The sequence below is a fragment of the Rhopilema esculentum genome, chromosome 9, assembly GCF_057945365.1.
Source record: "Rhopilema esculentum isolate cy_ngs chromosome 9, ASM5794536v1, whole genome shotgun sequence".
NCBI classification, from domain to species: domain Eukaryota; kingdom Metazoa; phylum Cnidaria; class Scyphozoa; order Rhizostomeae; family Rhizostomatidae; genus Rhopilema; species Rhopilema esculentum.
The window spans coordinates 10,755,161-10,775,766 of NC_142823.1; the positions used below are offsets into that span (position 1 = coordinate 10,755,161).

A 20,606-nucleotide genomic window follows, 5' to 3' on the forward strand; every position below is an offset into this window, starting at 1 on the left:
TACTGTGCCTCTAGTGTAATATTTACATATTGTAAAAGTTAAGGGCGCATGATGCTTCGAGAAGCGGCTTTGTATTGATGGCCTATTTTAGAGTGTACCAATCGATCCTTGAGGTTAGGCCTTCTGGTGAGGGCTAGAACCGGTCTGGTGTCATTCCATATTTGTTTAAGATGAGCATCAGCTGAGATCAAGTGCCAATGTTTAGTAAGGACGGAACCTATATTTATAGTTTTTATGTCGAATGGGACAACAAAAGGTAGGACTTGTGGTTTTGGTGGAGGGGGCTCGAAGTTGAGGTGCTGAAGGGTGGTTTCATCGTTGGCGGGGTTTCCTGGGAAGAGGAGCTCGTATTGGGTGACATATGTCAGTTTACTAAATTCGGTGGTGATATCTTGAGATTCATAACCTCTTATGATTAGGTTTTTTTGGAGTGCTTTGAGGTGTTTGTGGAGTTCATTGTTGTCTGTGATCAAACGTCTGAAGCGAAGTGCTTGGCTGTAAATAACACTTTTTTTACACGAAGGTGGGTGGAAAGATTTAGCATGTAAAAGGGTGCATATATCAGTGGGTTTCACAAATAGGGTGCTTTCCAGGAGACCACTGTTGTTATTAAGATAAATTGTGGTGTCAAGGAAATTTATTTTTGCTCTAGATTGTTGTGCTTCAAATTTAATCGTGTTGTGCACATTGTTGGTATGGGCAAGGAATTCAGTGAGGGAAGCTTCATCATATTGCCATATCATGAATATATCATCGATAAATCGTTTCCAGAGTAGAGGTTTCTTCCCCTCGGGGGCTGTGGAGAGGATATATTGTTCAATAACAGACATAAAAATGTTTGCAAAGTTTGGGGCAAAAGGGGTACCCATGGCAGTGCCATGTGTCTGTAGATATGGCTGTCCATTGAAGGAGAAATAATTCCCTTTTAATATAAACTCAAACATTTGTTGTAGGTGTGTGGCTGGTAGAGGTAGTCCAGTGGCATAAAAATCAATTAGCGCCATCATGCAGTGTAGAATACCCTCATCCTGTGGTATATTAGTATAGAGGGATTTAACATCCAGGGTACACAGGATGATACCTGGTGGAAAATTATGTCTCTCTCTAAATATAATTTGGAGAAAATGATTGGTGTCCTTGATGTATGAGGGTATAGTTTTAACAATCGGTTTTAAAAAATGGTCCAGAAATTTGGAGAGTTTCTCAGTGGGTGAGCCACACCCCGAGATTATTGGTCTGCCCGGTATGAGGTTGTTAATCTTTGGTTTGTGTATTTTTGGTAAAAGGTAGAATTGGGGGTGCGGGGGTGGGGGCTTGGTTCAAGGAACTCATAACATTGTTGTGTGAGAAAATTCCGACCTAGTAGATGTGTTAAGAACGTTGTGATCTGGGTGGATATCAGCTGTATTCCATCAGATTCTAGTTTACGGTAGTGGAGGGGGTTAGACAGCTGATTGTTAGCTTCCTTAAGGTAAGCCTCTATAGACCATAAGACAATGGCTCCTCCTTTGTCCGCGGGTTTGATGGTTATGTCCTTGCGGATGCATAAAGTTTTAATACTCTCAGTTTCTATTGGGGTGAGGTTATGGGATGTAGGGTTAGCAGCTGACCTTATGATCTTGTTGACGTGGACGGAGATTTTATCAAAATATTGTTGTAATTGAGGACAGACATCATAAAGGGGGGGGGCCCAAAATGATTTCCTTCTAAAGGGTTCAGGTACCGTCCTGGGGGGATGGGAGTGGAAAAAATATTGCAGTCGCATTCGACGTATGAAGTCATCGAGTCCTTGTAAAATGAGATCATTGTCAACCAGACCGGGGGCAGGGACAAACGATAGTCCCCTGTTCAGCAGAGATATCTCACTTGTTGAAATGTGAGCTGAGGATAGATTGACAATGTTATTGATTGGTTTAGTGGCCAGGATGGCCTTTTTGAGCAGCTTTTTGTGTGCATTTTTAGTTAGTTTATTGATATGTTTTCTTCGCTTGGTGCCAATGGTTTTCCTGAGTATGGTGCGTTTGGACGCTGTGCTAGGATTGGCCGTGTACATATTGCAATCTAGATAGCAGAATAATGAGTACGAATAAAGCAACATCGTTTATAGGTAGACAGAGTTTAATATTGTTGATGAAAAGGAATTAAAATAAAAATATACAGCTGAGCATGTTTGTTATACCATAATTAAGCAGCAAAAAAATGTTTTATTATATTAAAGTTAAGCGGCAAAAATACAGAAAGAAAATAAGGGGGGGGGAAGAGGAAAGAGGAAACAATGTCAAAAGGTGGAGTACTGGTGTTGCCTCCTGGGCTACACCAGTACATGAGCTACATGCATGCGACTTTGTAGCCTGTACATATGACAGCAAATGGTGGATTGGGTTTTTCCATGAGGTCAATGATGAAGAAGGAGATGCGCTTATCAAATTTATGCATCCTCATGGGCCAGCACGGTCATTTTCATGGCCTAACAGTGAAGACATTTGTCTGGTTCCAGTTACCCATATTTTGAGCATCATAGACCCTCCAACAACTTCCACTGGGAGACAGTACAACTTGTCAAAAAAGGATTTCAAATTTATAGTGTCTAAATTTATTGAAATCATGAATTAACATTGTAAATGCAGTTTTAGATTGTATTTTGTCCTTGCTCAAAGTGGCACGTACAAGCAGTTTTATGACCACCTTATTTAGTGAACTTAACCAGGTAGTACCACAATGAAACTTTTCAAGCTGGTGCACACAACATTTGTTTTTGAAAAAAGTTAACAATATTTGTGGTGCTACCTGGGCCTTTCAAGGGGGGAAGGGCAATATAAACACTGGTGGTTGTGAGAAGTTTGCAGCTGTACCTGAAGATTGAGCCATATCTCCTAAAGAAAAGGTGGAAGTGAGATTTATATGTGTTTTATGGAATCTACATGCTTGAAAACCTAATAAGGCCAAATTTGCGTAGCACAGCAATAAACCATTGGATACTACAAACAATTAAACCCATGCAAAACTGCGGCTCTGATATTTGCCCCTAAATTGGGCGGGGCTCAAAGACTTTTCTAATGCCCATAAAACCTGAACGGATGGGAATTTTGAGAAAAAAATTTGTAGCAAGTCTTTTAGCCATAGTTGCAACATGATCACCAAATTTCATGTAATTCTGAGATATATGGTGTCAAAACTCATATATTCTACAAAATTTCATATGGAATGACCCATTACTTTCAAATTACTTTCAGGTTCCCATCTGATCCTCAGAAAAGATCTGTTTGGCAAACATGCATCGTCAAGACTGGAGTCCAAGTCAATACTCAAGGATCTGTTCAGACCATTTCAAAGAATCCAGTATTCAGCGAGTTGGTAGAAAGGCAAAATTGAAAGATGATGCAGTACCGACAAGATTTAAACAATTCCCAAAATATCTTAAAAAGGTTAGACTTGATGCTGATAATATAACCACTATACATTTTACATGATAATATAACCACTATACACTATACATTTTACAATATAGCAAATAATATCTTCTATGAGAGAAGCACAAAATAAAAAAATTATGCAACAATGTAGCGAAATTTTATAAAGATGCAAACATGCATTTTATTGAACTCTTTAAATTAGTGTATTCTGGACTGAGCTCTTATTTCTTCAGATATCGTGGTTGTTGAATGATTTTACTTTTTTAATGTAATTTCCCCCAATGAAAAAGAGCTATATAAAAAGAAACCACTATTTAACTTAGTAATAGAGATATGGTTGATAAAAAAGACATAATTAAAAATTTCTTTTTAGACAACAAAAGAGAGGAAGGGGCCAGCTGAACGAAGCATGCAAGTTTCTCCATTAACAGACATGGAAAAGCCAGAATGCTATGAGCCACCTACCAAAAGGAGAATTCTTGAGTGTGTCAAGGCAGATCACACCTACAGTTCAACTGAGACATTCAACTCTCTCGCAAAAAAGTTAAGCAGCTGCAAGAGTCACATTAATTTACTGAAGAAAAAGTTAAAATGATCCAATCAAAAGTCATGTTGTCTAAAAAACAACATTAAATCATTGAAAAGTGTTGTTAAAGCCTTGCACAACAAGAATATGATTTCTTCAAATTGTGAGGAAAGACTAAACAAAGGTATTTCAGAGGTTCCACTGGCAAATATCAAACGATTAATTTCAAAAAACGTTAGCATTAATGGCCCAGCAGAGTGGTTAGAAATTTTTCTTGTTAAGGAATATTTAGTTTCACTTACTCTCTTTCAAAATCCTCAAAATTTCAAAATCTGAAAGGATGGTGATTCAATGCAGATAAACAAACTTGATTACTGAAATAATAACTGAAAATTGATATTTAAGTGGCATTTATAAATTACATTTTACAAATTATGCTAGCTACAAAGTCAGAATCTTTTCAGCCACTGGTTTTTTATTTATATACAAGGCTTTAACTTGCTTGACCTCTAGCTAGTTTAATCCTTCTCGTTGTGGTGATAAGTCAGCCCATACTAGGTCTAGCCCAAATAATTTAACATATATATAATTTGAAAGAAATTTTCAAATTAATTTTAGGTAGCTGCGAATAAAAGGAAAAAGAAAACTCAGTCAGCTGAAGGGGCCATCAAAGAATTTCATGTATCAATGGATGAGCTTTTGTCCCAGAGGGAAACCAAAAGAAAGTTTTTGTGCAAATTCAAAAGGATTCTAAAACAGGCCAGCTGATTACAAAACCAAGAAAAATCTATGAACGCAAGAAACAAGCTAGTACATGTAAGAAGAGCAGTGAGTTGCTAATAAAGAAATTCACAACAAGAACCTTAAAAAATTATGTTTTCCTTGTATCTGGATGATTGCACGAATAAAAAGGTAAGTTAAATTCATGAACACAGGAAATAGAGCAAGTTGCTAGAAAAACTGTAAAACTTTATTTTAGATTGAGTTACATTTTCATTAAATGAAGGTACCCTGAATTACTCTAACACATTAGGTTCTAACATATTGGAAATGAAAACTGATTTGGGAAAAAAGAGCATCGCAATAAAACAGCCAAGCAAAGGACTGCTGCTAAAGAGTAATTTGTTTAATATCAGTTGCTGATAAAAGCTTATTATTCATTCTGTTTGAATATTCAAAATAAAATTTAGTAAAGCTGCCTTTCTTGTCAATCGCTGGCTAGGCTGTCTTTCAGGGCACTGGGCTCAAAAGGTTCTCCCAGTGTCCTGGGCAACTTCAACATTTAATATTTTGATTAGTTTAATTATATTGTAATTAAATTGTGAAGGTTGATGAATCACATGAATTTAAATTAAATAATAAATTTTTCTTCTGGTTTAACATTGTTTTTGATTGTCATCAGGATGCTCAAAGAAAAGTGCTTCATTTTTAGCTCATTCTGGTAAATCATCAGAATCATCAGCAGCATCAGCAATGTCACCATTTACAACATTTGATACTAATGATGACATCACAGAAAATGGTAAGTTTGGTCATCTCCCTCCTCATGTCCACAACTCTATCAGACTACACAGCCTCTTTTTGAAATTGCAATTGTACTGCTTAACTTGTTTTTTGATAAATCATAAAATCTGCATCTTGTAAAATTTTGATGATTTTGTTTTTTTCAGATGACATAGCTGTTACAGATGATTCTGCTCTGGAATCCTTTGTCAAGTTTCTTTCAGATTTGAAACTTGAAACTTTTGGATCAATGGAGGGTGGAGAGAAGGAGTGGATGAGAAGAAAGCGTGCCTTAGATGAGAACTGGACAGGTATGAAAGAAAAGCTACATGCCTGGTCTGTCATGAAAGAAATTATGCCACTTGATGGGTCTAAATGTGGATTTTGTGACAATAATGCAGAATTACGTTGTGCATCATGTAGAAAGATCCTATGTGCATCATGTCATGGTGAAATACATGAAAAACAGCCATTTCACGAACGTGAGATTTGGAAAAATGGTTTCTCTGAGAGAATTTCAAATCGGGAAACTCTTTCTGAAGGTGCCATTTGCGTTAAAGTTAAATTTATTGTTTATAGGAACAATATTAATCAAATAAATAAAAAGCTGAATGTTAAAATATTTTGAAACTTCATTATTTGATGTTTTCTAGTGAGCAGCCGCTTGAACTGCAAGTTTAGCGGCCATATGATGCAAAAAGTTTGATAGTGAACTATTACAAATACTGAATTGTTATTTTCGCCAATTTATACTGTGATATGCTTCTAGTTTCCATGCTGTTTGATGTTTTACAGTCCTAAAAGGTTTTTTTTCAAATTTTATGCTCTTGCAGAAATGCCCCTGCCGGTCTATTCACCACAAACCTGCCCACAATGTAGTGCTACTGCGTCCTTTAAATACAGGTGTGTCGACTCAGTTATTACCATAGTAACAGGAAGAGGTGTGTATTTCATTCTTACCCTTATAGTTTTTGCTTGGTTTTTTTTGCTATATAACTGATATTTCTAAAATTCTACAGGATATTTTACTTTTTTATAAGACGAATTGGTTATTTCAAAAACTAGGTAATTAGGAATTAATGTGAAGAGGAGAGCCAATAGACTTCTAGAAACTAAAAAGTATTGTCTCTGTATTTCCACGGAGCTTTAAACAAAATACAACTCGTTTTGAAGGACGATTTGAATTCATTGATACACTGTACCACTGTTGAAACTGCCTGCATTGTGTTATCGGTGGTAGTCAGCAGAATATGGTCCTGTCTGGTTATTGGCCGGCAACACCTCAACTTGGGCTGACATACTATACGATTGATCTATTTGAGCAGTGGAACACAATCAGTTGCTAGTCTCCAGGAACATCGTTGTCATCCTTCGTCAAAAGTATAAATTGTATTTCTGCCAACGCTGGGAAGGTATGCAAATGCTGTATTGGATAATTTTCTAAGAAAATTTTCTAAAGTAACGTGAAGTTGCTCCTATGTAGTTTACATACAACGTGATGTATGCAGTAACGATGATTATTTGAAATTCATTACAGTTATTAAATTTTGTTTTATTTTTTATGCTATTATGCCTTTTATTTTATAGAAATGTAAGCATTTTTGACAATAGGTTTTTTTACAGCAAAGTCAAATGAATGCGACTTCTTTCGCAAAATCATTCCGGGAATGGAAATACAGCCAACATTTGGTTGCAAGTCATTTCATCGAAGACTCTTTTGCATGCCCTGTATGCATGAATAAATGCCATTCAATTCAAGTTGACGGACACCGTAAAACATATCGTTTCAAGAAAGTACCACGGTAAGCCACTCACCAAATTTTCAATAAAGCCCCGTCTGACATTATCTAAAGTTTGAAAAAACAGATAAACTATGAACAAGACCTTTGCTGCAACGTAAATATTACCTGGGATATGTAAAGCCCATGGTTTCATGTTAAAACTGAACCATATTCTTTGTAACCATGATACAGAAGTATTTTCAGCGAATATTCTAAAGATTGACTTTGTTTTGACCCTTAGACTGCCCTAGGTAAAGCTATCTTTCATGAAAGAAGTATCCATAAATATTTCTCTTCTTTTACCATTTCAGTGGGGTAGAAGAACCATTATATGATAACACGTTTATCGCAAATGATGCCGAAGTTGCACAGCATATGAAAGCTGTTTACGACAAAATGGGTAGCCAGGTAAAGTATAATACCACATCCTTTCTCAGAGAATATCAGCGAGTCTTAAAATGCCTAAGTTTATGAATTGACCTTATTTTGTATTTATGATATTGTTAGAAATTGAACAGTTTATAATAAAGAAATTAATTTAAGGAACTATTCCTTACAGGATTATAAATAAGGTCAAATGTGTGGCCCCTCTTACTGGCAAGCAGCCCGCTCCAAAGCCAAAACTGGTTTTGAAACTCTGGATGAGACAGGACTTGTAGTAGCCGGCTGTCGCCATGTTATTGCTTTGAAAGCTGTAAATATGTTTGCAGGATAACAGTATGGGTATGCTCTGTATCTGCACAAGGAGCTAATGTCGAATTTCAACATCCAGTTTTTATGGCAAGATATCATGGGCAAATACTGGCCATGGCTTGAGAAAGTCAGCACAAGAACGCCAGAATTGTCACACCTGTTGTCCATGTCCACAGCATTATCTGTTATGCATGCTAAAGCCCATTCACTTGACTGTCAGGTAACTTGTCTAATCTAATGATAATGATAAATTAGACGCTTATTTTAGAACACAAAGCCTCGTGTTTTATAGGAATAATAGCCCCAGTTATGCCCGCTGTGCTGGCATGCTGCAGGCCTTCTGTCCACGTGAGTGAAATATGTCAAAAGAGTTTTTGTTAATGCAACACTCTGTTAATGCAAAGAGTCTTTCAAAATTGCTTTCGAGTTTAATTATGTTTTTCTCTACCTACAATGTCTTTATTGTAAAATAACATTTTTTTAGATTGTCTGGGAAGGCTTGTACCAGGAAAAAGCAGCTTTGTCAACTGGCGAGTCCATGGAGCAGTTTTTCTCCATTTAGCAGTTAACTACCAAGAACATGAATGCAGCTGGTATCTAATTTTTTAAAAATACTTATCTAGACGAAGTTAAACCAAAGTTATGGAAAATGTCTTGAAGGAATACAAAACATCGAGTTTTGTTTAATTTTCAAATTTATTAAACATTTTCGTTGATGTACTTTCTTCGAGTACTTGTAATTTAAATGAAAGTGAAGGTCATCTACTGTATGTTTCTTATTTCAGCTCGAATAGATTAGCTAACAGAGCACATGATGTTTTGGAACAAAAGAAAAATTGATAACTTGGCATTTCCATTGTCAAAGCAATACACAAAAGTGTCATTTTAATTTTTTTTGAGTTTCTTCATTCTTTTTATCTTCTTCTCTCCTTTTAATCTCATTCTTTCCTTTACAAATCTGTATTACATAAAAATATAATAAATTCTTAATATCCAAACCCACAACTATTTGTTTTAAAGAAACTTGAACGAAATGAATTGGAATGAATTCATTGCAAGTTGAATTTAGCGTCAATATAGAAGAGGCCTGAATTCAAGACTGGTAAAGAGAGTTGCAAAGAAATGTCTGTGGTAAGGATTTGGATGTCTGTGGTAAGGAATTAAAATATTTCTTACGTTTCTTTAAAATGAGGGATTTGCAGAAACTCTCATAGTGCTAATTAGATGATGCCCTATTTTGATCTAATTATTTGGATTTTGACTGTGTTCTAGTGTCTCTCCAGCAACGCAGTTCAACGACCATTGTTGAGTCTTTAGAGGAGTATTACAACGAGCTTGAGATGCATCCTCCCTCCAGACATTCATTGCAAACTTGAGCGAAGCCAGAAGTATAATTAAAGGTTACATCCTATTTGTATTAATTTGATAAAAGCTTTGCTCATCGCTCAAAAGGATAATCTCTTTTATGTGTGAATCATGTTGCCTATACTACATTTTCAATTCTGCTGTACTGTATTATTTTTATATAATGTAGATCTGATGAAATTTGTTATTGTATTTATTGAGACATATTGATTTGTTCTTATCTGTCTTTTGCAGTTTATCTGGATGACATACTGGTCAGTGGTTCAACTGCAGAAGAGCACCTTACAAACTTAAACAGGTTGTTTAAACAGGTTGAGTGAGAGGGGACTATGTTGTCGTTTCAAAAAGTGCTCATTCGCTCAATCATACGTCGAGTACCTGGAACATCTGTTGCCCAGCAAAGGGATAGCAAAAGGTCCTAAGGTTGATGTTGTTTTGAAGATGCCTGCACCCAATGATGTTTCTGGTCTACGATCATTTCTAGGATTTCTAGGATGACTGTCAAAGGCTGCTATTGTGTCATTATTCATACAAAAAACAATTGAATGATCAGGCTGTAAAATAAACAGAAGACATTTCCTGCCAGGTCTACTACAAGCATTTGCAACAACAACCTCAAAGGAGGTTTCACTTGTATCATCAATCATAATGCCCCTTTAAATTACCAGGGTCCCTAAGTGGCAGTCGAACTTGGGACAAGACATCAGTAACAGAAAGATTTGGTTGGTTATCAGGTGGGTTATGGATGTTCTCATACACTGATACTCCAAGCTGGATGCAGGCCTTATATTACATGGCTAATTCTTCAGTGATGTCCCCCGAGGAAAGATGTAAAGTTTTGTCTAGAAAGGAAATGCCTGTATACAAAGAAATTACTGTACAAGCATTGCACCAGAATGATCTTGCCATCTGCTCCTTTGATATCTGAGAAGGGAAAATGCATTTACTGATGTGATCTCTGACAAAGAAATGTGAAGAGAGAATTAAACATACTTCATGGGTACTCACTTCCTGCTGGGATGAATGAAAATCACAAGTACATGGAATGCAAAGTCCTGAAGCAGAATAAATACTTCCTGGGCAAATTGGACCGTGCTTTTATCGTCAGATATCTTTTTTTGCCCTTTCATTTCATGCTGACAGATTCTACAATGTGGGCAACGATTATAATTACTTGAAATACAGTCACTAGAAGAGAGTCCTTCAGAAATTAAATAAGAAAGAGGTGAGAGACTGTATGATTCTTCAGTTAGTTCCCCAATTTTGTTTATTACCTCTGCCTTTGTAATATCTTCTACACATGGGTCATCATCAACTTCCTTATTTGTTTCATTAGATATATTATCATTGATATCATCTGTAACTTCCTGTGATAAAACTGCATTTTCTGCAATTTTTGCCAGCCGCTCAAGCTCTTTTTTGAGAAATGTTTGACATATAGGGCATACATCTTCATTTGTCAAACATCTTTTATGGAATGCATGTGTACATCCACCAAACCGTTTCCAACAAATAACATCTCCACTATTACAACCTGGGAGGTCACACAACTTATTTCATTGGGGAGGAAACTTGCTTTGATAACCTTTAGGAAGACATTCAAGAGGAATTTTTTCACATCCCCACAAGTCCTTTTTCATGCTATAATTGCCAGAAATCTCTCTTTCTCTAAATTTGTTCTTTGAAAAGACCTTGCATATTTTTGTATGAAAGTCCATTTATTTTCGTCTGCTATAGTATCTTTCATTTCTGGATATTGTTAGCAAACTGTTTGCAATAAGTACAACACATAAATATGTATCCAAGATTAAAGTCTGGCGTTCTCCTTTGGTTTCACCCAATTTTTTTAATGTGTTTATAATGGTCCAGTCTACAACATTTTGCAGTAGTTCGTCCAATTAAAATAATTGTAAATATTTGATTGGCTTTGCATCCAACATTTGCTACCTCTGCAGGTTTCCACCTTTCATCTACAGTTTCAGAATCAGCTGATTGTCTTCACATGACCAAGGCATGTGGGTGATACCTTTTCTCCAGTAATCCTCTATTGTTGGGAGTTTTGCCAAACCCATAGCTATATTTATGCCAAGAAATGCCAGAAGCTCTTCTCTTGTCATCTCGAATGGTTCTCCTGACAACTGCTTTTCTGACCTAAGTTGTTGATAGTATGTATTGGTCTCATCGACAATTTTATCAACAACATGTAAAGGAAAGAAAAGTAAAAAATGGTCCAGCACTGACTCTGCATTAGCTGCTGGCCTGTTGATCCCTGTGTACTCCAAAAAAGGAGCATCTTTATTTGGATTCTGAAATGTTTCATCAATGTCCTCCCAAGCAGGATCTCCATCCACTTGTCTTGGTTTTTTGCTTGGACGTGATTTTCCTCTCACAGACATTTTGGTGTTTTTCCCTTTTTTATTAGCTTTTATTTCATCAATCTTATCAGCACTTTCATCGGAAGAATTATCCTGCAATAAAAAAGTCTCCATAAATTTTCTAGAATCGATTTTGAAAATGCATGATGGATATTCAAACGTTAGGCCAATCCTACATTTGGATAATGGCAACAGCAAGTAATAAAAACTGTAAGACTGCGAATTTTGCAAGGTATTCTCACCTGCTCTTGTAATTGACTCTCTCGGAAACATGGATCCGGTACGTTTTCCGCATCTGTATCAATGTACATAGAACTTTCTTCATCAGAAGAAAGCAAAGATTCATTATTTTCATCATTAGAGTCCAAAATTGCTGCCAAGACCTCTTCTGCTGTCATATAGGGGTGCCTTGTACCATGCGAAGCCGAAGGTAATTCCACCATGACAGTTTGTTTTGAAGTGAGCAGTCTCGCACATTTACATTAGCAGCACGCCCCAAAATAGCAAGTCAACCAATAAAATACCACAATTCCTGAATGATAGCTATGTCAATGTGAAACAGTCACATAACCCACTACCTCAGATTTGGATGATTTTTGGTAGACATGTTGAAAACCATGACATGAACATAAACTGAAAATTTCATCTTCATATCTTTTACTATTAAAAAGTTAGACGGGTTTGAAATTTTAATAATTTTGGCACATTTTTCAATCATCTGCCATTTTGAATTTTTGCTATTATTTACTTAAATTAGAACCGATGAAGAAATGACACATTTGAAATGAAAATAAACCAGACAAGCTAATCAACTATGTAGATGTCAAAAACATGATCAAAAATTTCCAGTCACAAACAAAAGTCATTCTAAATATAGAAAAAGAAGGGGAAGTTGTTGCCATGGCAACGGCCGGTGAGGATAATGGTGTGAATTTCATCATGTTGCTTAAGTTGGAATGATTTGAGTTTTTAAATTTGATTAGAGTACTAAAGGAACAAGCAAGATAGAAAAAACTGTTAGGGTGTTTTCTTCCGTTATTGAAATATGGCATGTTAAAAATTGCCCAAAATTAGCATTTTGACCATCACTAAATCTAAATTAGTTTTTTCTTGTAAAACCAGGCTAGCCAATTGCAAATTACCTTGTAATAGTGAGATTTTTAATTGTAGTTTAAGTTGAATTGAAAATGAAATGTTTCCATTTTTATTATAATGTACATTTCTTTATTCCAGGGTATAATGGGCAGACTTCAGATACTGAGACTTTTGCCATCACATACTCAGTTTTATCGAAAACTTCAGGCTTATGGAAAAGTCCATGACAAAATACTGAAAGACATCATTAGAAATGAATCAGAGAGATTAGAAAGTACAACTATGAGAGAAGGTTCCAGCTTAGAAGAGAAAAATAAGAGCACAGTAAGCCGTATTGAAAAACACAAATTGTCACAAAAAGAAGAAAACGATAATGAAAATAAAATTAAGGCAGTGAAAAGAATAAGAGAGTCATTGCAGACAATTGAAGACGGGAACGATAATGGCTGATTTGAGCCACCAATTAGTGCATTTGCCAAACACAAGGCATTAAGGTTAAAAACTATCCCAGTAATTAGTGAACCAGAAGTCATTGTTTCGGAAAAAGCAAGTGAAGTAGTGCTGAAAACTAATGTTGTCAAAGAACCTTTAAATATAAGATGTGACACAGGAAGAAAAATTGTTCTGGATAACATTGATTATCATCAAGTTACCCATGATATGACTGAAGAGCATAAAGATAATGATGTGCATTATTGCAGCCACATGGCAACTGAAAATAGAATTACAGGTTGTCATCTTGACGATACAAAACCTAGAGGGGATTTAATGTCATTGGAAAATGGCATATTCAGCCCAAGCAAATGTGAACACCAAAGTCAGAGAGAGAACTACATTACATTGGTATCTCGGTATATCACAGATGAAATAAAATGTTTGGAGTTCTTGCAATGTGTTGTTACAAGAAATATACCACATAGATATACAGAGAAGACCAAACAAAAAACAAATACGGTATGTGAATAAAATATTTGATAATGTCTTTTCTGCTGATACCTTTAAAAGCAAATACAATGCAGTGTCAAATAGATACAGTTTCAACTAAATATTCATGTACATGCCAGAAGGCACATATGTATTTTAAAAGTGATAAAATTATAGAAAGTTAGGTTTTTTTGTTCCTAGCCTCCCCCAATACTTGTCCTTAACTATCATTACCAAAGAAAATTAAATTCCAATGTTACTTAGAGGGGGTGATGGCTTAGTATCACCTAGAGCGCACCCAAAAGAAGCCTTGGAGAGCGATTTATAGAGCCCCTTAAAATGTAAAAACAATATTACCACGGAGCAAAATAATTTCTTGGCCTTTGTCTAATAAACTTGATCAAGCATAAACAATCTACCCAATAGACCGCAATATTATGATTTGCGTAAGATTACCCCTTGAGAAAAATTCAGCAAATTCAACGTTGGGTTTTCGATACCGTTTTTAATCTAATAGCCCTCTAATTACCACCAAGGACACAGGCCATCAAGAGTATTCTCCTGCAGATTTCTTTGATTTTCGAGCAAGCGTTAATTTTCTGTTGAAGTATTATTTTCTGTTTTTTCTTAATAATTTAAAATCATTTTTGCAAATCAGAGATCACATTTCCGTCTAAATTACCGCATTGCTTTTCAGTTTTCATTCGCTTTCCCAAGTAGTTGATGTTCTAGTGTGTCTTATAGAATGGATAGCACAAAAAGGGAAACAAAGTTAATGTTCGACTTAAAGCCATGCGTTTTCCTATATTTCTATATTTGTATTAACAAAGTGTTCGCTGCACGTTTTGTTATTTAATATTATGGTGCTTTTGGTATCACCATTGAATTTCTTATTTAACACTCTTCCAAAGCTTTCAATATGTAGCCCTCTATCTTCCAAAGCTCTTGAAAGTTGCTCTCAAGGATATTTTTTTTAAAGGTGCGAAATAGAGCGCCTAGAGTTTCTAAGGGGCTCTTTTTATGGAGCACCTTCATTTTGCTTAGAGCAAGGCCTGCTTAGTATGTATGCTTGAGAAAGGGAGGGACCAAAATTGACACATTTAGAGGGTTGTATGACCTTAATTATTGTTCATTGATTTTTAATTTTTCAAGACCTACCTTGGAATAATTTATGCAAACGAGAACACTTGTGATGGAATGGGGAAAATTCTTGAGACTGTACACCAATATGTGCCATGTTATGAATTTCAAGGAGAGAAGCATTTTAGCAGCCAGGCAATTGTGGGTGATCAATTGACGGTAGAGAGAGGAGTAAATGGTTTGATGGATGTCTCAAATGGATTCACATCTGAGGAGCGTAGAGAAGGTCTTCATTTTGAGATTGCTGACTTTCATGGTGGAATAAAGTTCTTAGAGGTGATTATTGGTAATTAGAGTTTTATGTTGAAACCATCAGAATGGATTAAAATAGGGTGAGACAAATACTTATGGAGTTCTTATTTTAGTCTATCTAATCGCTCCGGTAAGTTGAGCACTCTAGACAGCAATATGATAATTAATAAATATATATATTCCTATATATATATATATGTTCCTTAAGACCTTTCTTTTGATATATTTAGTTATTGAAATCTGCATTCTGTATTTTCAATCTTACAAAATGACCTTGAAATTCAGCCAGGCTCAAAATCATGCTACATAAACCTTAATAGTCTCTTTCAGGTTTGGAAAGAGCTTCTCATATGATGTATAATTTAGTTCCTGAAATATCTATTTATTAAAATTTGTGTTGAATTTTTCTGCAGCTCATATATGAGGCATTCTATCATCCACAATCAGCAAGTGATAAATGCACATTATATTGTGACAGAAACCTAGTTGATAGAAGAAATGTGTCAACAGATGTTAAACATCGAGTAAACCAATCAAAGAAGTTTCTTAATTTGGCAGTCAAGGCACGTGTGATTGCTGGAGCATTAAAACTGTTGGATCTAAGATCTGTTGATGATTTGCCCCTGCAGCATATGATGCAAGCCAATGAAAGGTCAACTACAGAAGAAAAAAGGAATAATCTTCACTCTTTGGCGTCAGAAATAGTTGACAAGTTTATTTTGAGAACTGAAAAGGTGGAACACATCTTGAATAAAGTTGAGGCTGAAAATGAACATGAGAAGCAAAAAGCACAGAAGCATTTCCAGTGTCGTTTTTCTGGATATGGCAAAGTTTTTAAATATGATGGCAAGGCAAGAAGGGAGCATGAAGCTACTCATGGAATGACACATTCTGTGCAACCCTCCAAAAGTTCAGGGGCAGTAGATGAGAACAGAGATGATATGCTTAACTATCAGCTGGCTTTGTTGGAGGTTGGGATGCTGATCCAAAATTTCTTTGATGCCATTTCTGAAGGTGACGGGGAAAGAATTGTCAGATGCTGGAAGTTCTTTCTACCATATTTACGTTTTGATGGGCAAGGAAGCACCAAATATGCACTTGAGGCATTTCATTTGCTATGTCAGGTGAATGCACTTCTGACTCCAAAGGCTGCACACGAGCTTAAATGGAACAGATTTTTTGAAAACAAAAATGGACCAGGTGGAAACATACCCTTGGACCTTGCACTTGAACATCACAACAAGCTGATAAAAACACTGATGCAAAACCTAGGCCCAAATGCAACCAATCAGCAATGTCTGAATAGATATATAAAGGCATTAAGGGTCAACAAAGATGTGCTTGACAGTTTGACCAGCAAATATTTTTCAAAAAGCGATCAGGAGAACATAAGCGCCGCTGTGAAAAAGCAGATTTGCACAAAGTTGTTAATGAGCTTGTTGACTATGATGCATTGACACATAAGAATGGCCGAAAATACAAGCACTTTTGTAATGTTAATGACAATATCTTGGATGGATTTGACATGCATGCCATGTTCGCATGGATGAGCACAAAAGAAAGTTTTGCAAAAAAAGTGTCCAAGATAATTATATTATATATATAAAACAAGAGAACATGTTGCATAATTTGTATCTGTTTTGGTTTATTTAACAAATTTGTTTGCATTTAGGGTTGATCTTACTAATTGCAAGGTGTTATGGAGCTGTAGGGCAAGGGAGGCTCATCTTCATAAATATTTTTGCATATCTTAAAATTTTTCCCTATTTTCCATTAGCCAGCCACCACCTGTTAGAATAAAAAAGTATTGAAAAATAATGCAAATAACACAACCATCACCACACATGCAATGTGCCTGAATGCTTGTGATATTGCCAACTTTTGCTTAACAATAAAGACCCGGCCTACATGCAAACCCTCTGAAACAAAATAGTATCGAGGTACCTTTAACGTTTAATTCAAATTTTTTTGGAGGGGGGTGATGGCTTAAACCATATGAAGGCTTGGAGGAGTAGGTACTGCAAATTGATGTAAAATGGAACAGGGTGTCCAAAATTGGGGTATTTAGAGCATACATACTTTTTAGACAGCCCTTTAGTGCACCAGTTATGTTAATAAGTAATTAAAGCATTTTTTAGTTGTTTTACATAACAAATAAAAAACATGTTTTACCAAGCAAATCACATCAAATGTTACATTTAGATCATTTTATTCGCTTCACAGCAAAGTTCAGTTCTCCATTTCAATGTCCTCTTCTTCATGTATTTTCTCAATGGCTGATGACAAAAAGCCTGATATACTGCAGCTGCCATCATTGTCACTTGCTAACCCTACATTATCACTTTCATCTAAAGCAAGTAGACTGGATGTTGTGGTATTAAAAGTGTTTGCATGTTGCAAAATTCCCCAATCCTCATGAATTATTTCCATTTGCTCACCAGATGATTCTTCATCACTACAACTGATATCTTGTAGATTTATTTCAAAATCTTGAAAAGTCTCATACAAAAGGTGTAAGACCTGTACTGCATGATTTCGTCGCCAGATTTCTACATACAGAAATATGTCTTCAATAGAAAAGATGTGCATACGCTCAGCTATTATCTGGTGCACTTGAAAATTGCAAAATTCAAATTTGACACTTGTGGTTCCAACAGGTTTTACAGTTGCTAACTCAGCTTCTATTTCCATCTTTAAATTGTAAAGTTTTTTCGGTCAGTTCTTCTTTTTGTTCTTTTGTGACATTTCGTTTTCTTTTTGGTAATGGTAGTTCAGTTTCCATTTGTTTAGAGAACAAGGTAAACTTGCTGTCACCTTTAAGACATTGATCACTGCAGTTGCAATCCATGGCACAGTTATCGCAACACATACATTGTTTTGGCATCTCCAATGAAGAAAATGCATTGAAATGTTTTCCAATTTCTCTTCTTCTGCACATTTCATGCTGTAGGAGAATTTTCATTTTGATATTGCAACGTGTACTTAGGATACCATTGTATAGCACATAAGATGTTGCTGAACTTCCATCCCTTCCAAGCCGGCCTGTCTCCTGCAATAATGCTTCCATTGACTTTGGAGGACCCAGATGAATACTTCTGTACAAACCTCTACAATTTATGCCCATCCCAAATGCAACTGTGCAAATGAGTACTCTCAAACAACTTTCTGATTTGGCCATCTGATTAATAACGTGTGATTTCACATTTTCTGGGGTTCCTGCATGAAACATGTCCACTAATCGGTTACTTGGCAATAATTCACTACTGGCAAAAATTTTTTCCCCCAATGAAATTGAAAATGCTCTAAATAAAATAGAGCACTGTTTTCTTGTTTGGCAAAATATAATTGTCCTTTTCATATGTGTCTTACAGTGTAAAACCTCATCAATGATTGGCTGAAATATCTCATCTAAGCCTTTATTCTTATTGACATATTCAAATATGTACATTATATTGGGTCGAACTAGATTCTTCTCTACACAAAAAGTTTTTGCAGCATGCAATTGAAGCATTTCAAAAATCAACAACTTTGTTTCTTTCGTTGCAGTTGCTGTGAAAACTCCTACTGGTGTTTTCTCTAATATAAGTGATTTTAATTCCACAAGCTTTCCATACCAATGTCGAAATGGTGCATTTGAATCTAATGAAGTTGCCCTGAAATAGAATAATATTGGTGTTCCATAAATGTAATCGGATTTTTAAAAATGTAACTGGCTTGATACTAGGAAAATTGTATATTTATATATTTTGAAATGATAAAAATGTTTTCATTTTTAGTTAATTTATTGGGTTTTGTATTTGCCAGATTTCGAAGCAACAAGTTTAAAAGAGCATCTCGTCTCGAGCCCACCATCATGATTCTATCCCTTAGGCCTATATATTGTGTGACGGAAAAATTCCCACTTACCAGTGAATAAGACAGTGTGCTTCATCAATAATCAAGCTACCACAGTTTTTTCTAAATGCAGGCGATGATGCAATGGTTCTCCAACGTTTAATTGAAAGCAAAGTTTCAGGTGATGCGTAAATCAATGATATGCAATCTTCAGTAATATGTTCAAATAATTCATCGCTTTCCATCTCATTTGTGTCTGTCAATGCGATGGCCGTAATTCCTGTCTCTTTATTTAAAAAGGAAACTTGGTCGATCATCAGCGATTTTAACGGTGATATCACAATAACTGTGCTTGTTCCTGGGAGCTGATCCAATATGATGTCAGTCATTATCGGTAAAATCTGAAAAATCAATGATTTTCCAAAGCCCGTAGGAGCACTGATAAAATATATCATTTCCTCCAAGTAGTTTTCGCATTGCCTCTCTCTGCTCCTGATGTAAATTTTCCTACAAGTTTTCGATTGACATGTACCTTCTACATGCCAGTTCTAAAGCCTCCTCAAATTTCTTGTCAGTAAAGGAGGCGGACATTTTGAAAGATTGTCGGTCAGCAGCGATGCCTTGAGTACTTGAGTCATAAATTAAAACTTGTTATTATTTCCATGGTTTCAATGCATAAATTACTTCCGCAGATTCATGGAAGTAATTTATGCAAGAACAAGCTTCGGGTCAATTGTTCGCAGACCCTATTCTCTTTGGAGGATTGGGTCTGCGGCACAGGCTACCTAGATCAGAGAGCATCGCCTCTTCTGTTTCGAATTCCTTTTTTAAAATTTTTAAAGATTTCTCTACAGCGGTGATTCTCGCCTCCGCAGACATGATGTGGCCTTTCATTTTGGTTATTTCTTTTTGTTGTTTCTCCATATTTTTTATTTGTTCTCTCAGGTCCTGGTTTAAGCATTTGATCATGAGTTTGAGACTGTTTATTTGCATGGCGGTGTTTGAGAAAATTTCGGTTGTGTTGGTTTCCATCCTGGCGTGATAAGAACACAAGGAGAAAATTAATCGTCTAGAGTCAGGAAGCGAACAGCCAAATTTATTCATATATGCGAAAATGCATTGGGAATAGGATTTTGGTGAAAAGGAGAACTTTGTTACCGGAAAATGGTTCGAATTTTAAAAGGTGACGAAATCAATGTATTGTGAAAAAAAAGAGTCAGATTCATTTGTCTATACCAAAATGCATTGAGAATAGGATTTTGGTAGGAAGAAAAAGTTACTTACGCGAAAAGGGGTTCGAATTTTAAGGCGTCTGTTGTGAACGTTAGTATAGTACAAGAAGCACGATAATCTGGTGTAAAAATAGGAATCAGAGGTAAATTTATATTGTAAAATACGAGGTGGCGAAATCAATGTGTTGTGAAGGAAACAACTCAATAAAGATGAATCTTGAGATAAAGATGAATATGATTAAAAAGGAACTTAAAAGTATATATTTAAAGATACTTACCGAGTTCAGTTTGTATCAACGTCTTAGAAGCTGTGTTCATGAAGAATTGAAATCTTTGTTCAGTTTTCCCCTTTTATATACTTACGTGAGAATGACGACCCAAATATTGCTCTGAAGTTTATTTTTTGTTGATCATTAGTATTAACAGGGTCAGGGTTTCGCTTCTTGATCTTTTGCTATATGATTAACAAATAT

General features: G+C 35.8%; 2 pseudogenes across 1 annotated transcript; one reads left to right on the forward strand and one right to left on the reverse strand.

Annotated features, from left to right (window-relative positions):
• Nucleotides 1-6,978: 6,978 nt before the first annotated feature.
• On the reverse strand, nucleotides 6,979-19,825 carry LOC135694586 (uncharacterized; annotated as a pseudogene).
• On the forward strand, nucleotides 13,412-17,307 carry LOC135693901 (uncharacterized; annotated as a pseudogene). Its single transcript, XR_016144053.1, has 3 exons — nucleotides 13,412-13,705; nucleotides 14,828-15,091; nucleotides 15,481-17,307. The product of XR_016144053.1 is annotated as an uncharacterized LOC135693901 (transcript).
• Nucleotides 19,826-20,606: the final 781 nt, after the last annotated feature.